Source organism: Rattus rattus, chromosome 16, assembly GCF_011064425.1.
Source record: "Rattus rattus isolate New Zealand chromosome 16, Rrattus_CSIRO_v1, whole genome shotgun sequence".
Taxonomy (NCBI): domain Eukaryota; kingdom Metazoa; phylum Chordata; class Mammalia; order Rodentia; family Muridae; genus Rattus; species Rattus rattus.
In genome coordinates this window covers 37,988,460-38,002,419 of record NC_046169.1, presented here as the reverse complement: position 1 = coordinate 38,002,419, position 13,960 = coordinate 37,988,460, and the positions used below count along the sequence as shown (strand labels likewise).

At 47.4% G+C, this 13,960-nt stretch overlaps 1 pseudogene; it reads left to right on the top strand.

Moving 5' to 3' along the window:
• Positions 1–2,205: 2,205 nt before the first annotated feature.
• Positions 2,206–2,556, top strand: LOC116885804 (annotated as a pseudogene).
• The last annotated feature ends 11,404 nt before the right edge of the window (positions 2,557–13,960 follow it).

Sequence of the window (13,960 nt, the reverse complement as noted above, 5' to 3'; positions counted from 1 at the left end):
TGGAGCTGGGGACCAACCCAGGGCCTTCACTTGCTAGGCAAGTGCTCTACCACTGAGCTAAATCCCCAACCCTCATTGTTCTCTTTTAAGAGTTTCACTGGAAGCGCCGTGGGGGCTCACAGATCAATTTTCTGCTCCTCTCTTATTTCCTGTGTAGAGCGGCCTGAAGTCTTCTAGCCGAGGCTCACCCATGTCCCCCTACTTAAATCTCCGGAATTTTTCTCGGCTTGTAGGTGGTCTGTGTCTATGTGCTATGAAATAAAATGTCCTTGGCGATCTCCATGCTTCAAATATAAAATCTTAAAGGACTGGGAGCCTTCTGCTCATCTTTCGTCCACAGGACTGCTCTGGAGGAAGCAGCTAAGACTGAAAAATGAGAATTAAAAAAAAGGGGGGGGAATCAGAGTTGGAAGAGCTTGAAAAGAAAGAAATGAACAACAATGCCAAGTTCCAGGGACTAAGCCACTACCTAAAGACTATGCATGGATTGACCCTGGACTCTTCATTAAGTAAATGAATATCCTAGTAAGAGTGGAAGGGAAGCCCTGGGTCCTGCTAAGACTGAACCCCCAGTGAACGTGATTGTTGGGGGAGGGCGGCAATGGGGGAGGATGGGGAGGAACACCCAAAAAAGGGAGGGGAGGGGGCTAGGGGATGTTGGCCGGAACCAGGAAAGGGAATAGCCTAAATGTAAATAAGAAATCTCAAGGAAAGAAAGAAAAGAAAAAAAAGGGGGGGGTCGTGTTCTGAAAGTTAGTCATCCCCAGAAAAAAAAGCCCCTAATACATTCCAGGACCTGATTGCATTCCCAGAACCTCATGCTGTACCCCCAGCAGTGGTAGTGGGCGTTTGTAATCTCAGTGCTGGGGATGCAGAGACAGGCAGATCTCTGGAAGGCAGCTGGGCACCCAGCCTCTACCCTGGCAGAGTTCCAGAGTTCATCGGCGGGGCTGGGGGGGGGCAGTGTGTGTACTGTTCCAAACAGAAAGTGGAAGGCAGGAAGTGAGAAGGCTCGCCGTGCTGAAGCCTTGCTGCATCTGCTGGTTTAAATGGGAAATGTCCCTCACAGGCTCCTGGGTTTGAACACTTGATCCCTAGTTGGGGGTACTGTATGAGAATGTTACAGAACCTATTGGGGTATAGCCTGACTGGAGGAAATGTGTCTACTGGGGTGAGCTTTGACCTTTTATAAACCCCCACCCCCCCCCCCCCCCCCCCCCACCCCATCTCTCTCTCTCCCCTACCTGATACCATGTCTTCTCACCAGGACAGACTCATCTCTCTGGTCTATAAACAAAAACAACTTCTGAACTTGCTTTGTGATTTCTATCACAGCAAAAGAAGAGTAACTACTACACCACACAAAACTGTCGAGGTGTGATGAATCCCCAGAACCAAGGTGGGAGAAAAGGAACAACTCCTTCAAATTATCCACTGACCTTCATAAGCCTCCAAGCCCCCGTTGCATGTATTATGTATGCGCGTGCGCATACACACAAACACACGAACACAAACACACCACACACACACACACACACACACACACACACACCCCACAAGATGGGGATGGAGCTCGCTTGTTTGCCCATGCATATCATACACTGTATCCTGGGGCGGATCCCAGCCCCCAAACCACAACAATATGAACAAACTATTGGTTTTTTTTTTTTACACCACTCCTGGGAAGCCATTTTTAGAGGCAGAAGGCTTCTGGTAGCAGAAATCCACTGCTTTGTGACATCATCGCATCATGTGCCACAGGTCTGAGGGACTCTGAGCTTATTTATGCTCTCAGCTGATCTAATAACTTGATTCCCCCCCCAAATAAATTAATTTTCTGTATCTCTGTCTCTGCCCACCTTCCTCCTAAACCCTAAGTTTGGTGAATTTCCTAATTGCATTTATCCCCCTCCCACCTTCATTGAGACAAAATCAGCAATGAAATGCAACACTGTGGGGACATATTTAGATAAGGATACACTTGGATACATTGTTCTCGAGACTGAGTCTTGCTACCTTTGTTGGCTCGGGTTCTCAAGTCTCTTGCCTCAGTCTCTTGCCTGCTGGGATTAGAGCAGGCATCATCACACCTGGTCATTTAGATACAATTTAGAAAGTTATATACCTGGAGCCACTGCTCTGTGGGTAAGAACATAGGCCATGCTCTCCCCCACCACCACCACACCGAGACACGGGACACATGCCATGCATTACGCTGCCTCTTATCTGCTGGCCACCCTCGGGGGTAACTCCAATCCCAGCGCCAAAGACATCAAGACAATACTAGACAGTGCGGGCATCCAGGCAGACGATGAACAACTCAACAAGGTCATCAGTGAGCTAAATGGAAAGAACATTGAGGAGATGTCATCGCTCAGGGTGTTGGCAAGCTGGCCAGTGTGACTGCTGGTGGGGCTGTGGCTGTTTTCTGCTGCCCCTGGCTCTGCAGCTCCTGCTGCTGGTTCTGCCCCCGCTGCTGCAGAGGAGAAGAAAGAGGAGAAGGAGGAGGAGTCTAAGAAGTTGGATGACGACATGAGATTTGACTTGTTTGATTAAGTTCCCCTGCAATAAAGCCTTTTTATGTAAAAACAAAAGAAAACAAAAACCAAACAAACAGAAAAAAAACCATAGGCCATTGCTTTACTTAAGACTAGAGTTCTGTTCCCAGCACGTCAGATACCTCAAAACAGCCTGTGACTCTAGCTCCAAGTTATCAGAGGCCTCTTCTGGTCGTCATGGGCACTGTACTCTTGTGCACATACCCACGAGAACACGCACACAAACACACATAATTTAACAATATAAATTTAAGACAGTCATAATTTAAAAGAAAAATAAGAACGTCCTCACTGAGCCCCAATTGTCCCCTCATACCGTTTAAACTATTGGTCCTCATTCTCATTGCCTTCATTTCTTCCCTCTTTAAAACATATGAATCCATCTATACAGCCCCTGCACCCTTTTGTGCCTGGCTTCTTTTGCTTAGCGTGATACCTCGAGTTTCTTAACCGCAGAGTGGAATCCTACTCCAAGGACAGGCCACTGATTTGTTTATCTCGCTTTTCTGTTTCTAGGTCCACGTGGGATGATAAGGAATCCCCAGACCGCCGTCTGTGCTGTGTCTTGCTTTAGCGTCTGTAGTCAGCGTTCACAGTTTTCATCGTGTGAGCCCCGGTCTTTTCTTGGTCGTCTTATTTATAGGACCTTGGTGGTGCGTAGTGACTGGAGGGCACTCATTTCTTCTCAGTTTTAGCTCAGTGGTTGCCGCTGTAGAAGGGAAAGTCATCGGTTACTACCCTTTGTGCTTTCAACTTAAGTTTGATTGTCTCTCGGGAGTCTTGTGGGTTTTTAATAAATTTTTTTTTAGTGTGCCTCTTAGAGCTGTTCGCCTTGTAATTCCATCAGCTGTAAAGAATGACTCGCTTCCTTTTTAAATCGCTTTTGTAATGTCTGAGGGAAAGGAGAAAAACGGAAAGAATATAGTTGGGGTATGGGGCTGGAAGGTCACAATGAGGGGATCAAATGTGGTCACCTGAGTTCCTCGTGTGGGAGACTCGAAATGGAGACAGTGGGCATCTTAGAATCTAGCTGCGAGGTGAATTGAAAGGAAGGAAGAAGGGCCTGGGAAAGAGTCTAACGGAGACCCACTTCCTACTTCCGAAAAGTTTATAGAGTATGACTCTCTCCCGCTCTGACGGTTTGTATGTGCTCAGTACAGGAAATAGCACTATTAGAAGGTGTGGCCTCGTTTGAGTAGGTGTGGTCTTGGAGTGGGTGTGTCCTTGAGAGAGGAGGTGTGGCCTTGGAGGAGGTGTGGCCTTGTTAGAGTAGGTGTGGCCTTGTTGGAGGAGGTGTGGCCTTGTTGTACTAGGAGTGGCCTTGTTGGAAGGAGTGTGGCCTTGTTGGAGGAGGTGTGTCATTGTGATTGTGGACTTTTTGATCTTCATTCTAGCTGTCTCGAAGTCAGTATTCTGCTAGCAGCCTTCAGATGAAGATGTAGAACTCTCAGCTCCTCCTGCACCAGGCCTGCCTGGATGCTGCCATGTTCCCACCTTGATGATAATGGACTGAACCTCTGAACCTGTAAGCCAGCCCCAATTACATGTCCTTATAAAAGTTGCCTTGGTCATGGTGTCTGTTCACAGCAGTAAACCTCTAACTAAGACACTCCCCTAATTTTAGATTCTACCATAAATGTCAGAGGAACTTTAAACCGAAGGGAACGACCATAAAAGAGCAGATCACTCCTTCTGGACAGTTAGTTCCTCCTCCCCGTTTTAATGTCCCATGCCCAGTTTGTTGGGAATGTTTTCTTTCTTTCTTTCTTTCTTTCTTTCTTTCTTTCTTTCTTCCTTTCTTTCTTCCTTCCTTCCTTCCTTCCTTCCTTTTTTTTTTAAAGATTTATTTATTTATTACATATAAGTACACTGTCACTGTCCTCAGACACACCGGAAGAGGGCATCAGATTCTGTTACAGATGGTTGTGAGCCACCATGTGGTTGCTGGGATTTGAACTCAGGACCTCTGGAAGAACAGTCAGTTCTCTTAACCACTGAGCCATCTCTCCAGCCCCTTTCTCTCTCTCTCTCTCTCTCTCTCTCTCTCTCTCTCTCTCTCTCTCTCTCTCTCTCTCTCTCTCTCTTTCTTTTTTGGTTGTTGTTTTGAGACATGGCCTCTCTATGTAGCCCAGGCTGGCTTTGAACTCATTATGTTGCCCAGGATTACCGCGAATATCTGGTCATCCTGCCTCCGCCTCCAGGGTGCCAGGACTATAGGCATGGGTTGCCATGCGTGTTTTATGGGATGCTGGTATTCAAACCCAGGTCCTCCTGCATGCTAGAAGAGTACTGTGTCCGCTGAACTACATTTCCCCGCGTTCGAGAGCGTTCGAGATGTCTTTCGAGGTTAGAAAGGGAAATTCAAAAGGTAATGGGTGAAGGAGGCGATTGGAGGAAAATAAAATAATTTCTTGGATAGACTGTCTATCAAAATGTCACCCGTGTCTCTACTCCTATTTTAGGAAAGGAGCCATTATGAGAACACCGGAGAAGTCCTTGTCATTTGAGGTGAGAACCTATCTATCTGTGCAGTAGACGTAGACGGACGGAAGCCTTTCGTGGCTCCAACCAATGGATCACAAGGTAAATAAAGTATCAAGTACCCTCTGGGGACCCGCACCTGAGGAAGAGGGCTGCCCCTGCAGATACCTGCTCCGGCCACTAGAGAGCGCTTCTGCTTTGATGAGGCAAAACCACAACCAAGCAATGGCGCTTAAGGAGGTCTGACTAGGCGGAAGCCCAAGGGCTGGAGAAGTATAGGTGTACATTTCACAGCGTGGGATGCGTGGGATCCAGAAAACCCCCGCGTTTCAAGTGAGACAAAGGTTATTGCTAAACAAGGAAGCTAAAATTGTACAAGGGGGTGTGCGTGGCAAATACAGAGAAGACAGAGGTTTAGACATTTAAAAATGAAGTAAGTGGGCACAATCAGAAACCACCTCACACCGCGAGAATGGCTACTGGATATTTTGAGATCTGAGACTAAGTCACGTAGGTGATGCTTGGAGTCTTGCTTCATAAGGGCTGGTAACTTTGAAAGGCGTGGCCACTATAAAAATATCATTTGCTGTTCTTCAAAATGTTAAAGACAGATTTAGTGTAAGACCCAGCAGTCCATTCCTAGCCATAACGCACCCCCCACAAAACAAAACAAAACTGGGAGCAGGGTCTGGTGTGTGTGTAAACATCTTTAATCCCAGCACTCGAGACAGAGGCAGGTGGGTTCTCTGTGTGTTCAAGGCCAACCTGCTCTACACAGTGAGTTCCGGGCTAGCCAGGGCTACACACTGAGACCCTGTCTCAAAGAAAGAGGAACAGGAGCAGAGAGTCAGACAGTTGGACACCAGCTCTCATTCAGGAGGTGGAGATGGGGTTGGGGAGGTGGCTCAGTGGTTGGGTGTCTGCTGCTCTTCCAGAGGACCAGAGTTTCTTTCCCAGCACCATGTTGGACAGACAGGTCACAATGACCTGTAATTCCAGCCCCAGGGGCTTCCATGTCCTTCTCTGGCCTCTGTGGCCTTTGCATGCTTCTCTCTCTTGTCTGTCTGTCTGTCTGTCTGTCTGTCTGTCTTACACACACACACACACACACACACACACACAGAGAGAGAGAGAGAGAGAGAGAGAGAGAGAGAGAGAGAGAGAGAGAGAGAGAAATCCCCAAAGGTTGAAACATTATAGATTATAGATGTCAATCAACATATATTTATGGATGTTTAGAAAGAGAGGGGAAAAAAGTCCCCAAAGGTGGACACAGCACAACTGCCAATCACCACTGCATAGAATTTTAAACATGCGGTATCGGGCTATGTACAATGGTAAACATCTTTAGTTCCAGCCCTCAGGAAGCCAAGGCAGATGGATCTCAGGGAGTTTGAGGTCTGGTCTACAAAGTGAGTTCCAGGCCAACCAGGGTTACACAGAGAAATCTGTCTCAAACAAGCAGACAGATGGACAGACAGACAAAAAAGCAAAACATGTGATATTGGGCCAGCAAGATGGCTCATCAGGTAACAGCGCTTCCTCCAGTCAATGACCTGAGTGGAATCCCTACCCACTTGGTGGGAGGAGACACTACAGCAAGTTGTCCTAGGACCACCACACAGGCAACCATTCTGGCATGGCATGGGTTTGCAAGCAAAGACACACACGCACACACACACACACACACACACACACACACAGAATCATACACACACACACACAGAATCATGCACAGACACACACACAGAATTATACACACATACAGAATTATACACATACACAAAATCATGTAGACATACACACACAGAATCACACACACATACAGAATCACACACACACACACACACAGAATCACCTACGCACACAGAGAATCATGTAAACATACACACACAGAATCATGCACATTCACGCACAGAATGATATACAAACACAGACTCACACACACACACACACAGAATCACACACACACACTGATAATATAAAGATAGAAACAAGGTATATGCACCACAGGACTTTTTCCTAACATGGAATGAGGTCCCAAACCACCAGGGCTAAGTGAAAGCAAGGGAAGGGAGATCATCCAGACACAGCCGGCTCTGTGTCGTTTGCTTCCACGACATGCGGCTCCTTAAGTAGATAGATTCTTTGAGAAAGTACACTGAAGGCTGAGGAAGCAGAACGACATTTCTCAGGGGTCGAAAAGCGGGGAGGGAATTGGGGGTGTAATTATTTAGTGGGTAAATCGTTTGTTAGACCGTAGCCCAACATTGTGAATACATTTAACCCTGGGACTTGGAACTCCAAAATGCTTGAAGTTGCTCAAGTATTGAACAGTGCTTTCCCATCTACTTGGTTGGCAAAGACGACATTTTGGTTTTAGTCTGGAGATGCGGTCTCACGTAGCCCAGGTTGACCTGGAACTCACTGTGTAGAGTGATGACCTTGAGCCCCTGATTCTCCTGCCTCCTCCCCTCTAAGAGCCAGGACCCACATTTGTGTCATCATGTCTGGCTTATGAGGTGCTGAGGATCAACCCAGACCTTCGAGAACGTTGGGCAAGTATTCTATCAACAGAAGTACACCCGTAGGTCCACCTACCTTTTATTTTTTTGAAAAAGGGTCTCACATTGTAGCCCAGGCTGGCTTTGAACTCCCAGCAGTCCTCCTGCCTCAGCACACCAAGTGTTTTGAATACAGGCCTGAGGTGGATACACTCTGCTGAAGATAAGATATTTTACTGTCACACTGTGTCAGAAAGAAAGGGTGACTGGGGACACAGTTGTGAATTTCTAGGACTGTAGCAGTTTTAATGAGCCTCTCAAACTACACAAAGCAGTTCCTTCAACTTGACACAATTAGTTCTGGAAATTTATCCTGGAGATAAGCTCGCCTGGGGTGAAGTGATATACTCAAAGGCTGTTATCTATTTTTGTTTCTGTTTTTTTTTTTTTTCAGCATTGCTGGACAGAACAGTACACCAGAGACAGCTTTAAGATGGCGTCATACCGTGACTGATGAAAGTCTGTCGCAGCCATTTGGTGGAATACTAAATAACCGGAAAAAGTAGCAAGGAGATTCTTTATTGGCTAATACGGTTGCCATCTCTCCATCCCTAACTTTTTTGTTTTTGTTTTTTTGAGACCGGTTTTGTTTCTGGGTAGCTCCAGCAGTCTTGGAACTCACTCTGTAGAGCAGGCTGGCCTCGAACTCAGAGAGCGGCCACCCCCGCCTCCCAAGTGCTGGGATGGAGGGGGAGCAGCAGCACCTCCACTCATCCCTAATTTTTTTTCCCATTGTGCTTTGTTACTTTATGTGTGGAAGGTGCACACATGGCCCACAGTGCACATGGGGAGGTTGCAGGACAACTTGTTGGGAACCAGTTTGCTCTTTCTACCCCGTGGGTCCCAGGCATCAAGCTCATTCATGAGTTTGGTGACAAGTACAGAGCCAATCCTCCAGCCTCCCCAGAAAGGTTTTGGAGGGGCTGTTGGATCCTGAGGATTTCGTCTCTATGAATCCATTGATGGAGGGAGGTAGGGCCTAATTAGGGAGAGTGGGTCACGGAGAGCATCCTCTGAATGGACATACCTTTTCCTGGCCTCATCCTGTCATTGTCCCTGCTTCCTGGCCATCATGAGGCTAGAAGCTTCTGCCCACAGGATACGACGGTCTCAATTCAGGACCTCAGTGATGTGTCCAGCTGGAACCTCTGAAATCACAGGCCCTGATAAGTTTTTTTTTTTTTTTCTTTTTTTTTTTTGGAGCTGGGGACCAAACCCAGGGCCTTGGGCTTGCTAGGCAAGCATCCTACCACTGAGCTAAATCCCCAACCCCAAGTTTTTCCTTTGCATTAGATTGAGGTATTTGTCATAGTGGTGAGATCCGTGACTGAAACATAGGTCCCCCACAGAGATTGCTATGTGTGTTTGTGTGTGTGTGTGTGTGTGTGTGTGTGTGTGTGTGTGTGTGTGTGTGTGTATGTATGTATGTGGACATCCCATAGCTTCTTTCTCTGTCTTCAAAATCAGCAGGTTTGGGGCTGAAGAATTGTCTGGGTGGTAAAGAGCACTGGTTGCTTTCCCAGAGGACCAGATTTGATTCCCAGCACCCATTCCCATCTCATAGGATCTGGCGCCCTCGTCTGGTCTCAGCAGGCACTGCACACAAGTGGTTGTGTGTGTGTGTGTATGTGTGTGTGTGTGTGTGTATGCTAATTTACTTAAGAAGCAAGTTTTGAGCAATATGATCATGAGATGGAATTATCTGGAATTTCCTCCAAATTAAAGCACCTGTATCCTTATACACGAAAGCAGAGGGAAGCTGGATAACATACAGTTACCACATCACCTGCCCCAAGATAATTTATGTGACCCAGGAACACCCGCTGATCCGCCCGGAAAAGTTAGAGGCTGTGGGTAGGGACTGCCATCTATCCTCCAATTGTAACTCTCTGGATGCAAAGAGAGTCAGTTTCAAACAGAAGGCTGGCAGCAGCCCAGGTCCCACCAATGGGGACTGTCTGTCTGGGGTAAAACAGATAGAGGAGTGCTTAAAACAATGTTCTTCTCAGTGCACTAGCTAGCCAAGAAGGCGTGTCTGTGACCTCTCTTGCTGTCCTTTTTTCTCAAGCAACCCTTCCTCAGCTGTGCTGACTGTGGAGGTCAAACAATGGGGTCCACGTCCTACAGCCTAAGGACCATGCAGATGTTACTTATGGGATCAAGGAGACACTGCAGATGTAATTACATTAAGGATCGTGATATGGGAGCATTACCCAGGTGGCTGCAGTGTGACCGGAAGGGCAGAGAGAGGAGACTTGACAAGTGGAGAGGAGGAGGGGAAAGCAGGAGAGGGGAGGAAGAAGTAGGAGGGTGGAGGACGGTGAAGGCAGAGGGGGAGGGATAGTAAGGAGTGGGGAGAGGAGAGGCTGCATTTGCTACCTTGATGATTTTTAATTTTTTTAATTAAAAAATTTAAGATTTAGTTATTTTTATTTTATGTGTACGGATGTATTCCCTGCGTGTGTGTGCAGTGCCTACCAAGGCCAGAAGAGGGCGCCAGATCCTCTGAAACGGAATGGGTGCTGGGATTCAAACCTGGGTCCTCTGGGAGAGCAACCAGTGCTCTTAACCATCCGGGCAACTCTTCAGCCCTAAACCTGCTGCTTTTGAAGGTAAAGAAGCCATGAGCTGTCCAAATACTTTAATTTGTTTCTGGGAAAGCATATGGCGGAAGGAGAGAACTCACTCTCACGCATTGCCCTCTGACCTCCACACACAGGCACACACAGCCATATAAAGAAATTACAATAAAACCTAAAAGGAGCCATGAGTCAAAGACCATGGGTGGCTTCTAAAAGCTAAAAAGGCCAGGAAATGGTTGCACCCAGATCCAACTTATCAACAGGCAGTGGATGTGGCCGCAGGTCTTCAGACACCTGGTGCTTGAATAGGTATCAAGCCGCTGTGGGAAGCGAATGCAGGGACTTCTGGACCCACAGAATCTCTCCTCCCTCAAGGCTCTGTCCGGTGTCCATGTCACGTGATCTGGTTTCCCATGTTATCCTGCGTAGTCATCCGTGGGCCGACTCGCCCGGGCAGCTCCAGTTCGCCTTGATCCTGATGTCTGAGGGTTCTCCCCCAGCATCTTACCTGAGACTTTTCCCTGTATTGGGTCGGGGTGGGGTTTCTTGTGGAATGTCACCCTCTCAAAGACGCTGTCCCTGGACACCTAATTCTCCCCGCCCCCGCCCCAAACTCCGAGAGCCTTCCCTGTGGTTCATTTTTCTCTGTGGCTCATTTACGGACTCTCCTTGATTAGTGTTTGCCCCACTCACTGGAACAGGGGGGACTCAGTCAGGATTGTGTTTCCTGGGTGGCCGTCCCTCCGGCTAGGCAAGCGCCCTCTGCCATGGACTTTCTACCACCGACTGGACCGGACCGTACTCGCAGCAGCAATCAAGGGTATTTTTGCCCCATTTATCTCCTGCTGTTCTAACACCTAACTAAACCGATGTCAGCAAATAGTAGACACCTGATGAATGTGTGTGTGTGTGTGTGTGTGTGTGCGCGCGCGCGCGCGCGTGCATGTGCATGTTAACAAACATGATGTCTGATGAGGTCTTCATAGTCCTCCAACTCAAGACATAATAAAATTATTTTAGTCACTGAATTTTTTATTTATCTTCCGGCTCTTGGTTTGTTTGTTTCGCTCTATTTTCCTTGGAGATGGAGCCTTGCTGTGCTGCCCAGGCTTGCCTTAAACGTGCAATCCTGTCTCTGCCTCCCAGGTACTGGGGTCCTAATGTACACCGCTGTCCCCGGCTTTTACCTATCTCTTAAGCGGCTTACGCTGGCGTCTTCTGCTGATCGGCCAGTACAAACCCACTGAGGGATTACTGAGAACCAGGCACCATGCAAGCTTTGGGAGATGGCTGCCTGGAGCAAAATGGACCTAGAGTGCGGGTGGGCGTAGGGGGAAGGTTTAAAAATGAATATTAGGTTGACAAGAAAAGTGGGATTCGGTCTTATTAAACATTACCATTATATGCAGACTTAAGATGAGCCCCGCTGAAAGGTACGGGGCGGATTTAACCATAATCCCACGCCTGGGTGTTTGTCTTCTTGGAGCTCAGCCAAGGCGCAAGACGCAGGCAGACCACAGTGTGTGCTTTTCATCAGCGCCGAGAGATTGACATTCATCTAGTCTCTGTCACACTCGGGTGTCTGGTCTATCGTCAGTAATAATTTCGCTGAGGATCCAGAAAAAGAAGACCTGGGCCACTGCAGGCATTTAATGACATTTTCCCCCCAGCTGCCCTCAGAGGAAAGTTGATGTGCGTTTTATATGTTTGAATGTCTTGTATTGTAATGAATTGGGGATGGTGACAATACCCTGAAGCCGGCAGGCTGAAGGAATTTTTTCATTTTACTTATTTATTTTTGGGACACAGTCTCACGACGGAGTACTGACTTGCCTGGAACTTACCGTGAAAACCAGGCTGGCCTCAAATCCCCAGTAATCAGACTCTTCCTGCCTCCCAAGTGCTAGGATTCAAAGAATGCACCACTGTGTCAGGCAGGATTGTTTTTACAGTGTGTAATGTGTGTGTGTGTGTGTGTGTGTGTGTGTGTGTGTGTGTGTGTGTAGTTGTCTGTCTATCTGTCTGAGGTTGATCTCAGGTGTCTTTCTCACCTACTTCTCCATATTATTTGTTGGGACAGTGTCTCTCTGCCTCAGTAATCCAGCCAGACTTGTTGGCCACCAAGCCCCAGCCAGCCCTCCTGTCTCTGCCTCCCCAGGGCTGAGATCACAGACACAGGCTGCTGCCCCTGGCTCTCTGTCAGTCCTAGAGGCTGACTGCAGGTTCTCACGGTTAGACACCAAGCACTTTCCAACTGAGCCAGCTCCCCCAGCCCTCTTCTTCTTGTTGGTTGAGACGGTCTCACACTGTTCTAGAAGAACTCACCCGAAGCCCAGGCTGACCTCCAACTTAGGGCAAATGCTTTTCTCTCACTTCCAGAGCCCTGGGCTTACAGGTGTGAACCATGCCCAGATGCCAGAAGCGTTACCGAAAAAAAAAAATCAAAAACAGAACTAGCTGAAAAGCCGGAACAGCCTAGAAAATTAGCTATGATCAAGTAGCAGAGAAGCCAGTTGCCATTTGATTATGTTTTGAGAATGTATCTTTCCTCGCTAGGCTAGAATTTTTTTTTTTTTATTTTTTTTTATCTATGGTTTAAGAGGGAAAACAGAGATTCAGAACTAGCCACTCGAACCCAGAGAAGGCATTCGGAAAGTGTCAGGCTCAGAGAGACCGAGTAACAATCCCATCAAGATTGTCATTGGAGTTAAAATTTGGAGAACGTATTGTGTTGTTCTCAGCTTGTAAACACTACCACCATTTTTAATAAATTACATTTCATGTGTTCGGCGGGGATTTTCACATCATATAGGTGTGACAGGTTAGTTCTCAGGCTGAGGTAAGTTTTGTCTAGAAGGGGACATGTGGAGCACAGGATTTTTAAAACTATTCTCTGTGATCTTGTTAGGTGGCTACACATTATCATGCATTGTCCACACCCATGGGAGAGAGTGGGCCATAGGGTGATTACAGAATAAACCTCGCCCCAGATATGTACCCCAAAGAAACGGAAGCATCTTCATTATGTTCCTGACAAATTATTCCACAGCCAAAGTGTGAGCCTCCAGGGCAAATTAGGCATTTTCCACCGTCAGTCTCAACGTGCGGTTGTGGTGATGTCACTGATGGGTGGGGCAGGTTCGAGCCAGACCTCTCTCTGCCGCTTCGGCCAGGGAACCTAAATATTCTCTTAAACGTTAAGTCTAACAGTGGCTTTGTGTTTGATCTTAGAACAGTTGTCTTTACTGTTAGAAAATATCCTAAGTGGAAGGGGAAGCCCTGGGTCCTGCTAAGACTGAACCCTCAGTTAAAGTGATTGTTGGGGGGAGGGGGGTAAGGGGGGGGGAGGGGGGGGGGAACACCATATAGAAGGGGAGAGGGAGGGGTTAGGGGGATGTTGGCCCGGAAAACGGGAAAGGGAATAACATTCGAAATGTATATAAGAAATACTCAAGTTAATAAAAAAAAAAAAAAAAAAAGAAGACCTGCTCAAGATCAGGCCTGCCAACAGCTGGTCCTGGGGCAGGGAGGGTTCATGAGGCCCTGTCCTTTGAGAACCAAAGACAGATATAATAGCAGAGGGAACACAATTCTGAAGTCCTGGCCCATCCCTGAGTATCTGTAGGAAGTCAGTGCTCCCTGGGGACATTTTCTACAGTGGTGTAAACGTGGGTAGGGTTCATGCTCTTGTAATTTCTCTCCCAGGGTCTTGTAAAAAAAACAAAAAACAAAAAACAAAAAACAAAACAAAACAAGCCCTAAGGAGGTGTTTGGA